We start from the raw sequence: 12535 nt of genomic DNA on the forward strand, positions 1-12535 counted from the left end.
TATATTCAAATTAACAGAAGAAATTTTTGATATTAGGTTAATATTGATGAAAAGCATGTTTGAATTTTGTCGTACCTTTTAGTATTGGTTGTACTTTATGAATAACTTGTTGTACTTTGATGAGTAGGTTTAATTTATGATTGTGCGGCCAAGTGTGGCGTATGACGGCTTTCGTCCCCAAAAACATAACAGCTTTCCATGTTTAGTTTATGGAAGAAAAAATAGAATATTATTATATTATTTATATTCATATGTTTTGATACTGAATAAATAAATTTTATTCTTATTGGCCGAAATTTATGTAAATAATGTAAAACTTCAAGAGTAAATTGTAAATTAAATTGTTATTCCGTGCAGACTAATAACTCGTTGATTTTTCTTCTTTCTTTTATTTTTATATTCGAACTAAAAGATTTTAGATATTTTCCCAAGTTTTTATAATTTATCATGTTCTATTTGGGGGTTTTATAGTTTTTTACTCATTAATTGAGTTTTTGTTGCGTTCACCTTTTAAATTGTAGTAATTACTAATTAGTAATGAAATGAAATGTTTGCATATGACATTTGGATAAGTAAATATTAATTCCGTTTAATAAATGTAGATATTTTACTCTTGTAGTTTCTTATAAATTTTATTTTATGTTATATAAAAATTAAAAAGTCTTGACCATTTCATATGTTAAGAATATTAAATTAAATTTTGTGTTTGTTTGTTTGTTAGAAAATCAAATTAAATATAAAATAAAATAAAATAAAATAAAATAAATATATAAATAAATAGTAAGGGGTATAATTAAATGTGGGGATGGCACGTGTAGGTGGTAATTTATTGGGAGGGGGTTGGAACATGGGGGTGGCGCCGACTAGTAGAGTGGAGTAAACTGAAACGGTGGCTAGCTTTAATTAAATTAAAAATATAAAAATAGTCATATCAAACGGCGGGAATTGACGGTCACATTAATTACGACTATCAAAGCCAAAGAAAGAAAGAGAAAAAAAAAAAAGTTGTCTTCCATCTGGGACGGCAGTGATGGAGACTAACCTTTCATTATTTTCTCCGTCTCTTTCACTAATTGATAAATATTATACCAATATTTAATTAGTTTATTTATTTATTTTTTAAACGGTCAGCTGACTCAGTAGTTTACCGATTACCTTGTACTTAACCTATGGTCCCAAATTCCAAATTTATAGCGATGTAGAGGGAACACAGTAGTGCCAACGTCTACACAATCGACGCAGGAAACAAACAAGCCCGTAAATCAATCCTAGTGACCAAGAATTGAACACAAAAATCTATCAAATATATATATATATATATTTTTTGAAAGGTGTATTTCGACTCAGACGTGACTGAAGACAATTTTAACCAACTATCATTGGACCTCGCGAGATGCTGAGCATAAGCTGTAGTCTCTCAGCCCTCCTCCTTGTGGAAAATTCCTAGATGAAAAACCCAAGGATTGTGTCAGCCGAGACTCGAACCCACAACCTTAGGAGAAAACCCACCGGGGGCCCACATAGTGGGAAGTGTAAACACCCCTGGCCACTGGGGTTTAAGCCAGTGGTTACAAAAATCTATCATATAACTAAAACATAAACAACGCTTAGTGAATGCATATATATATAATCATAATCAAGTTACCATAGCAATGTGCATCAAGCACCACATATAACCTATCAAATGATAGTCATTTCATTCATATCAATCACAAGCATAGAATTCATCACAATTCATTTTCAACATGGTCATGGACAATTTGGCTAGTAGGAATTTACCCACCTAATAGCTTTTACAAACAATTTGGCTCCTAGGAATTTACCCACCTACTAGCTCTTACATCCAAATTGGCTAGTAGTAATTTACCCACCTACTAACTCTTACAATCAACAAACAAATAGGTCATAGGAATTTACCTACCTATGATCTCTATTAACAAGAACATGATTATATTCATATACACTCACCTTAAATTTGGCTATTAGTTACTATGGCTAAAGGATCAACTAGATGATCTCAACAACCTATACATACAACAACAACAACAACAACAACAACAACAACAATTGTACCCAATCCCTGAGCGGGATATGGGGGAGGTGAGCTGTAGACAGTCTTACCTCTACCCAAAGGTAGAGAGACTGCTTCCATAAGGACCTTCGGCCAGGAAGATGTAAAAGCCGTAAAAGGGTAAAGTGTTTATACTTATCTGTCGAGACCATGATAAGACGATATACCTGTCAGCTAGGTCCGTCGGGTATGCTACCTTACGAGTAGGGAAGGGTAGCAAACGTGCGGCAACAAAACCTTAGCACAATACATAAACTCTAGCAACCATAGTACGCAAATAATAGCATAAAATGTAGGAGCATAATAAACAAAGCCTTCAGCAAGGACAACCAAACATATACATATGAATTGACTAAAAACTAAGAGGATTAAACTATTTATAAACAACCTAAGAAGCAAAGTACCTTAGGTCGCTAAGATAAACTAAATCTTAGTCTACTCACAAAACACTCACATATATATATATCCATGAGTTCCATAAACTCAACTCTTTCAGAAACATCTACTTGAATTCATCATGCATTCTATTATCATGGTGTTTGGCAATTACAAAACATTTTAACAATTTTCTATAATCAACTTCATATCACAATTTAGCCAAACATCCAAAACATAATGTTTATTAATTTGAGTCTCATTACAAAACTCAATTACATTTACCTAAAGCTTCTCCTTTTAAAATTTCATTAAGGTTCATCATCAAAATCCGCAAAATACTAATTTCTCAATTCCAACTAAGAACCCTAATTTCAATATTCAAAAATTGAAGAATGAAGGAAATTCTTACCTCAAGAACAATCACAATTAAATTTCCAGATTTTTCTCCTTTTCTCCTTGCTAAATTCGGCCTCCCCCAATTCAATACAAACCCTCACTTTGCTAATTATTTAGAAAGATTTAGATAATTGGATTTGGGAGGGATTGAATTGCATGATAGAGTTGAACAAATGGAAGGATTGAGAATTGAAAGAATAAGTGTTAGTGAAATTGTGAATCATCAAGTTGAATTTGGCTGGGCACCCTCCCACTTTGCCACGTTTCCTTTCAATTTTTGTGGGTATAATACCCGCTAGCCACTAAAGTTCCAACTAAACTAACCCCTTATCTCAAAACAAAATACTAAGAAATTAATTTAATGTCGAAACTATAAAAAAGGATAATTTTCTTTTACCTTAAAATATTGGGGTGTTACAAATCTCTCCCACTCAAAATCGATCACGTCCCCGTGATCCATGCCATATGTAAAGACGGGTAGTACACCAACATGCCATGCTCGGTTTCCCAAGTATATTCCGAGCTCCTTTGGTGCTTCTATTGTACCTTGAAAGTTTGTACCGTCTTATTGTTTATTGATGAATTAGTATGTATTTTTCAAATTATATACTGTACACTTTGTGTTTCTCTTTTTGTTGAACTTAACTCTAAATCGTTTAGTCTAAAATTGTTGGTTGTGTTTGTAGTAAGTTTAGATTTAACAAAGTGCAAATTTTTTATTTAACTAAAGTTGAAAAAAAGGAGTAAACTGGAATCAATATTTATATGGAGTTAATTTTCATATGTTTCCTTCTTTAGTTTTCGTATTGATTAAATTGTGATACTGATCATAGGGATTTAACGTACTTGAATACCATTTTTTAGCTTTGATTAATATATTTTGTGAGTACCCGTTCATTAGACGGGTCTGAACACTAGTTATTATTATATATATCATTAAAGGTGAGGCCAATGAACAGTGCCACCGCCATATGACACTGTTCTATTGGTCCACCTATACCTGCATTTTTATTCGGATTTTGCCATATCAGATTCTATTCGAGGTTTTTTTTTTGTTTTTCTTGGTTTCTTGCACAATTTTTTTTTCCTTTTGTGCTCTTTTTTATTGGTTCATCTTATATCCAGCATCACTATTTAGATTTTGTCATATCATATCCTGTATGGAGTTTTTCTTTCTGTATTTTTATAGCTTTTTGCTTTTGTGTTATTAAACATGTAGCTAATGAACAGTGTCACCGCCACATAACACTGTTCTATTGGTCCACCTACACCCCACGTTTCAACTCAAATTTTGTCATATCGGATTCCGTTCGGATTATTTCCTTTCGGTTTTCTTGGTTTCTTGCACATTTTTTTTGCTTTTATTTGTGTTTTCTTTTATTGGTTCATCTTATACACCACATCACTATTGAGATTTTGCCATATCGTATTCCGTTTGGAGTTTTTTTCTTTCGATAATTTTCATAGTTCTTTTGCTTTTGTATTCTCAATATATTGAAAACTTTTACTCAACATTTTGTTTTTTTTTTTGTTTTATTTCACAAACTTAAAGTGTTTATTAAATGTTGCAAACTTTTTGATTCGGTTTTCTTAGTTCTCTCGCACAAACATTATTTGTTTCTTCAAGTTATTTCTTTGTTTTTCACACTTTTATCTTTTGAATTATTAAGTTGATTCAATGCAAGTAAACTAACATAACAAAACTGTATCAACATGACAATTGGAGCCACGTAAAGTGGGGCCAAAACCTTACTTGTTACAAGTATAATTGATTTATTTATTATACCAATTATGCTTTATTTAATTTAATAAAATTAAATCAGCCCTTATATTTTTAAAGGCAAATTGCATAAAAATATATACAAGTTTATTGATTCTTAAATTTAAGTATCTTATTCTTTTTAGCTAATAAGAAATTAACATGGTACCACGTAATGCGGTAACTGCGTCAATGTCAGTCTCGTGGTGGCGACGACTGGTTGTGGTGATGCCGACGATAATCAGTGGTGGTTGCGGGGTTAAATGATGTAGGTTGATGTTAATGTAATTTATGTAAAGGTAGTAGTGGAGATGTTTTAAAAGCTAAAGATTTAAGTGTTAGATTAAAGGTAGTAGGGTTCGAGTCTGAGCAGGCGAGGTTTTACCTCCAATTTAACGTCGTGCATTCTGTAGCGGTTAAATTGGTGGGTTTTTCCTCCAATGTGGTTCCTGACTTCGTGGATCGGTCGCTGGTGACTGTCTGCCCATATGGATGTAACGGCTAGCCTACTCGTGACACGAACGTTAAAAAAAAGACACAAAATAAATTTCATTAGTTTTTTCTATAAACGTGTCATCTCGATAAATATAAAATAGTAACTATGGTTTTACAATCAGGACGACGGAGCAACGATAACCGCAATACTCAGTTTATCCAAGACAATTTCTACAAAAAAATTTTGTCGTCTTACTTTATTTAGTAGTACTTGTCATGCTTCTTATTTATGTTCCCTCACTATATAACTGTTTCTATCTTATTAAGGGGGTGTTTGGTACAAATGAATCAAAGAGAATGAAAATGTAATAAAAAATGAATATAGTGGGAAAGAGAATGAGTATTTGGAAAAAGAATGGATTCCGTTGTTTGGTACAAACAGATAATGAATATATGAAAAATACAAAAATTTAAATAAATATTAAATTTAATATATATATAACATCATTAAAAAAAAATTACATTCCCATCATTCTCTACAATTTATAGAGAATGGAAGGAATGGAATCGATTCCAACTTCTTGATTCTCTTTCACATTCTCCAATGCAACCAAACATGAGAAGTCTTTCTCATTCTCTTTCCACCCTTTTCATTCCATTGTACCAAACACCCTTTAGTGGCACCGATTTGTTGATTTGATGCAAGTCTTCTTGCCACTACATATTGTAACTAGCTGCTTTTGAGACATGCATGCTTCAAGCGATCGTTAATATTTGAGTTTTTAAAGAAATTCTGAGTTTATTACTCGAAAGTTTTAATACATCTATGCTGCTATATAAAAATTATAATCCTATATTGAAAGTTTACATAAATGATACATGCGAATCGACCAAAATACCCTTATTTATCTATGGTACTATATAAAAATTATACCCCTATGTTGAAAAGTTTACAATTTTGGGACATGCAAAATTACCATTTTACCCTTAATTAATTAACTTACACAATCATTATATAATCTTTTAAAAGATATTCACTATACCTAAAAACAAATATCTTTGAATCAATTACCTACACCGATACCATCACCATCCGTCGACGCCACCACATCGCAACTAATGTTATCACCGCCGCATTGTGCGGGTACTATGCTCGTATAGTTAACGTACTTTTTGAAAAAAACATATAGTTAACGTGATTTGTGTTAAATAGTTTTACATTTTTCTTTTTGGAAGTTTTAAGAACTTGAGTTACTTTTATTGTTAAAAGAATACATAAAATTTTATAATAAAAAAAAACTAGCTTGTATAATTAACTCATGATTGATAGCTATTATCTTTACCTTTTTTATAAAACATTAGACTTAAAAGGTAATTAGTATCTTTTAATACGAGTACTGTTAATACAATATATGTATTCAATGTAATTTTGAACTTTCTTTAATTACTTTTTATCTTATAAATAAATATTGATTTATTTTAGAAAGTAATGAGTATCTTTTAATACGAGCACTGTTTATTTATAATCTAGCTAAGAGAGAAGGTTGAGGTACACTTAACACCCCTAAAATCTCTTTTTAGGTCTAATACTCTCTCCTAATTATTTTAGAATTTATATTAGTATTCGTAGAAAAAGTCTCATTAGTTTACATTTTTTTTATTTTCCATCAACAATTTACACTTTTTAGCCCTGAATACTTAATTTATATATTTTTTTAGCCATCAACTTGAGAAGATTATCATTTAATTAATTAAAAAAATTCAACATATGAAATGTCGAGTACATGATTAAAGATATCAATGTCGAGTACATGATTAAAGATAAAATATTAGTTTATAAGTAAAATTATAAAAAGTTATAAATTGATATCTACAGATTTTGCACATTGGTATGTCAATACAATTTTAATAATGTCGTCTAACTTAATAATATATAAGATTATATTTTTATAAATTATAAATATTAATAAATTTAATACTTAATATAAACACAATATGAACTCTAGATGCTTATCCCAAACACAATAACAGACGATGATATACAACATCTTTATCCAAAACACAAAGGTTTCACAGAACATGGGACGATCACTAAACAAAACACGATTTACAACATAGAGTTACTTGAATACTAAATTCAAATCAATATGAACTCCATTCAAGATTTATTCTATTTCTCAATAAAAAAAATATAAAATTCTCTCCCTTTTTATATATTAGTTTCCCATATTAATGTTTAAAGTTAAAATGTCACTCAAATCAAGAATTTTTATTGTTATCAAACAATATGAAAACAATCCTATTTGTTATCTATTTATCATAGGACAAAGTGATTGAAAATAAACATATCCGTGTTATGGACTCATATCATGAACAAAGACATAAAGTTGAATGTCAAGTACGATATCACAAATATGTTTATATTTTAATTCTTAATTATCTTTCATATTAATATCACATTACAAATCTATACTATAACTAAAAGAGAAGGTTGGGGGTACACTTGACACCCATTAAAACTTTTTTTAAGCTTAAAGATCTTTATCAATCACTCTAGAGCTCTTCTTTTTTCTAGATTTTTTTTTATTTTCTATTTGCTAATTAAATAGATAATTATATTTGAAACTTTTTCTTATAACTTTTTCTAACAAAATAAATCTTTTTAGATTTTAAAGATATATAATATTCTTAAACCTCTCCCAATAAATTATTTATTCACTTATTAAATAAATAATTATATTTAAAACTCTATCATAATTTTTTTCCCATCAAACCAAAATTTCTAATTTTAAATATATATAATATCCTTAAAACTATCCCCATAAACAATTACCATCCAATTACCCTTTTTTAAAAATTATTATATATACAAACTAAATTTTTATTAATCATTCTCATTCATATTATTCCTCCTTCCTATATTTAATAAACACATCAAATTTAGTAAATTTCTCAACAAAAGAATATACGATTTTTTTATCACTTTAATTTTGTTTTTGTTATTTTGTTCGTGTTTGTTTATTATTTGATAGTAAATTTTTATGTTATTGTTATTTTTCATCACTTTTTATTTAGTTTGTTGTCAATTATAATTTAATTGTGGCTTCTTCTTTTACTATAAAAGGATATATTTTTTCTAAATTTGTTTTGGCCATGTTTTGTTATTTTCACTTGTTTTGTTATTTATTATTTTGATATTTACCTTTAATATATATATATATATATTTAGAGACTATCCGTTCATCGAACTGGTTTGAAGACTAGTAATTAATAAGTATATATAGTTTATTTTTATTGGATTAGGATGGGTGGGAGCATAATTATGAGGCGTTTGTGGAAGTCCAAGTCTTACATTCCTGAAGATGTCACGTGTAATTACCGTCCAACCTTTTGTAACCTCAAACCCAAAATTTGCTTTTCACGCCTTCTTACAAATTCACCCTCTTCCCCCGACATTTTTCTAATATCAAACTCTTTTTAAAAATTTTTAATTTTTTTTTTAAAGGTGAATTTCGGTCGAATTTTGTATCACGATTTGACAGTAGAAGGTCTAGCATACGTTGTCTTAACCGGGTCCGTACTAGAGAACTCTCTCGAAGTAGAAATCAACTACCATAGGGGGAAAACCTCCTTACTAACCCGTCCGAAGGCACGACAATTAATAGGGGTAAACCCTGTCCTCTTAGACTTGAACCTGGTTTTACTCAAATCAAGCCTTCATAAAGGGACTTAATTTCTATGTCCTCCCCAAGGCTTAAACACAAAACCTTATACAAAGAGGATGATCTTTCAATTATTGGTCATACAAAGGGGATGGTTTTTACTAATATCTACTCGTAAATGTCTATTTTCTTAATCTAAAGTTATAGTAAGTGGTTAAAAACTGTCGTTCTTAGTTTTTCCTTAAGAACTAGGAATATTGATCACGCTTTTTCAAACATTTACCCGATCTTAGATATTGTTACTCTCACATACCAAAGATTAAATGTGTACATTTAATAAACTTAATAAAATGTAAAACTTTTTCTTAACAAATCTGCATTATGAATCATTTTCCTATTACAATGGTATATTAACGTTAGAGACATCTAATCGCTTATAAAACATTTTTAGACATCAAATAATTTCATCTATAATATATAACTATCATTTACAATGGTATTAAACATTGAAATGAGGGTGTTTTATAACGTATTATAGATAAGTATATATTTGCATCCGTCTAAAAAATTGAATATCACAATCAATTTTGCAATTAATGTTTTAAGTAATTAATATCTTATATTATTTGTAAAAAAAATATGATTTTATTGAACAATTCATTAATAATTAATAGTTAGCAATCAAGGTACATATAAAACTTCAATTTTTATCGACAATGTAATCTTAAATCTTTATAATAACTAAAAAGATATTCATACAATATGGAGAAAACAATGTGATGGTGACAACAACTACCGATGATGACAACTATAACTACTGATGATGACAACTATAGGTGGTGACAGTAACAGTAATTGTTGGCGGTGTTGGCAGTGCTAAATGATGTGGGTATTTTATGTAGAGGGAGTAGTGTAAATATCTTAATGGAAATATGGTGTAAAAGTGATTTTTGTGACAATATAAGTATATCTAATATATATAATTTTTTAAAGTTTTTAATATTAATGGAGAATTTTAATATACTCCCTCCGTCCCATATTAATTGTTGTATTTTGACATTTTGAGTATTTTTCTTTCAAATTTAGACCGTAAATATTTTTGTTTGTGTTATATAACACTTGATATAACATATATGAATTAATTGAGTTTTAAATGAACTTTTAATTGATATAAATTTCATCAAGTAATATATAACACAAACAAAGATATTTACGGTCAAAGTCGTAAAAAAAAGACTTGACCAGTCAAAATATGACAATTAAAATGGGACGGAGGGAGTAGTACTTAGGGGTATTCGTGCAATGCAGCGACGATGACGAATGGTGGCGACAACGACAGTTAAATTATTAATGTAACAAAGGGTGGTGTAGTTATTTTAAGGGTCGAATGTGATATATTGTAATTAATTTCATAAAAGTTATTATAGGTATTATGTAAAGCTATTTAACTTAGTAAACAAAAAGAGAAAGACATTTTGGGATATTATTTTATACTTTTATTATATTTGAGAAGAATGTTGGTAGTTTATTTTACAATGAGGTATAGATAATAAATGATTGATAAATTTATGATGTAGTGTGATAATTAATGGTTAATATATAATAAAAAGTTGAGACCTTATATGATAATTAATGTTTAGACAGTGATAAGTTTTATTCAAAGTATTGTGTTCGATTCTCGGGTGGTAAACTTTGGTCTTTTGAAAACTTCACTACAAGAAAAATGCTTTTAGTGACATGTTTAGCGATTTCTTTAGCGACATAATTGAAGCTAGCTAGCGACATACATAGCGATGTTATGTAAGAAGTCTCTAGAAAAAAATTGCAGATTTTTGCGTCATCAAAATGTAAGACGCTAAAAGTAGCGACAATAATAGCGTCCTCCTACATTGTGATGCTAATTTTTTTAGGGACATGACTGTTATGACGGTAATTTTGTCGCTAATCTTAGATAAGTCGCTATACATGTCACTACCTGTGACACTAATTTTAACAAAATTTCATGTTCCATGTCATTTGGTTATTATATAAGCCAAAAATTTGCTTATATTGAAACCCACCTTTTTTTTGGCTAGATAAATGACAATTATACAAATAAACAATTATATAAATAAAGAATCTAATATCGAATTCAAACTATTATACATTTCATTAACCAATAATTCCACATCAAAAGTGATTTCTACCAAAAAAAAATAAAGTATCTAAGTTTAAACTAAAGATCTATGGCTTAGGTTGAAATACATCTCGTCACAAAAGATAATATTATTTTACACTACCAAAGTGATATCATATCCGCTTCTTGAATGACCTTTCCAGCATAATGTTCTGAACCAGAACCAGACTTACTCAACGAGACCTATAATATATATATATATGTCATATTAGATTTACGACAAAATATGTCGTCTCAATATTAATTTAGTATCTAAAGTTACGATTTACCTGATAGAGAGTCAATTGAAAATAACTCTTAATTTGAAACCAGCCCAACCTGAAGTCATCTATTCAATGTGCCATAAGAGCTTTTAAAATAATAATCCGAAACGTCAAAGAGAAACAAATCAAATCACTTACATTGCTATTGCGTCCACATCCTGCCCAATGTGTCAAAAATTCAACGAAACAAATGAGCATCTTTTCATCCACTGTTCCTTTGCATCCTCACTATGGCACTCCATCGTTACTTGATACAATCTCCCGATCACTAGGCCTTCAAATGTCAGAGAACTCTTCGAGGTCCACAAGCATGCAATGATACATCCGCCGAAGAGGAAACTTCTTAGTCTGATAGTCCTCACTTACTTTTGGGTTATTTGGAAATGTCGTAATGGCGTGCTTTCTCCAATAAGCTGCCTTCGATTCAGTATGCTTCTAAAGATATCAAGAATACTAGCTTCCTTCGGTGAACTAATAGATCTGAGAAGTACCAAGTAGGTTGGGAAAAATAGAAAAGCTTTAATGTTTAGCCCCGTGATTTAGTTTTCTCTTTTTGACTCCGTGTATTCCTAGCATCTCACTAACTTTCTCTTTATCAATAAAGTTTGAATGTTAAAAAAAAAAAAAGTCACTTACAATTCGAAACGCCAATTAATACTCTTTCGTAGTCATCAAAACACCCACAATCAAGACTCCATTTCTTGGCTAAAACAAAAATGAAACTTGTCAAAGAAAAACAACTCAAGGCAGCATCTAAAATAATAATCTGAAATGCCAAGTACTTGTAACATTTGTCAACACCCGAAATTGAATTTCTAAAGGCAGCAATATGTGAGTCTAAGTAAGCTATTTCTGACAAAACTTCAGGGACCTACTTGTTTTTGTACACGGTAATGGATCAACAGCCTATAAGTCGTGCAACATGTGTCGATCCTACTCTATGTCCTGAATCGACTTATATTCATCTCGTCATTATAATATCAACAATCTATAAGTCGTGTATGTTGGAACCACGTTAGTGTGACCGTCACTGATCATGTATCATTCCTGATATGATAATTGACGATAAATGAAATCCCTATGTCTAAGTAAATATATGATGTGCGTATTTACTCTTAGAGACGTAGTATAGGGTTTCCCATTAGGTGATTGTAACTAAGAGGACTAATGGTACACACATTAAACACCAGAAGGGTTGAATGTGTAAATACTAAAGGGTTGAATGTGCAATTACTCTCATTATAAATAGAGGGCAATTAACCCTAAGTTAAGGTTAATCCCTACACATATAATACCCTAATTTTTGTGTGTATATTCTTCTCTAATTCGTGCATCATGTTCCAGCCGAATTTATCATCCCATTATTACTCAATCACCTTGTTATGGAAACCGAAA

The 12535-nt window shown here is 30.2% G+C and overlaps 1 long non-coding RNA gene across 1 annotated transcript; it reads right to left on the minus strand.

Annotated features, from left to right (window-relative positions):
- Positions 1-10803: 10803 nt before the first annotated feature.
- Positions 10804-11840, minus strand: LOC122590504. The gene is made up of 4 exons (XR_006322522.1): positions 11777-11840; positions 11279-11620; positions 11147-11195; positions 10804-11060 (listed from the first exon to the last, which is right to left on the minus strand). It is a non-coding gene; the product is annotated as an uncharacterized LOC122590504 (long non-coding RNA).
- Between the last annotated feature and the right edge of the window lie 695 nt (positions 11841-12535).

Source organism: Erigeron canadensis, chromosome 3, assembly GCF_010389155.1.
Source record: "Erigeron canadensis isolate Cc75 chromosome 3, C_canadensis_v1, whole genome shotgun sequence".
Taxonomy (NCBI): domain Eukaryota; kingdom Viridiplantae; phylum Streptophyta; class Magnoliopsida; order Asterales; family Asteraceae; genus Erigeron; species Erigeron canadensis.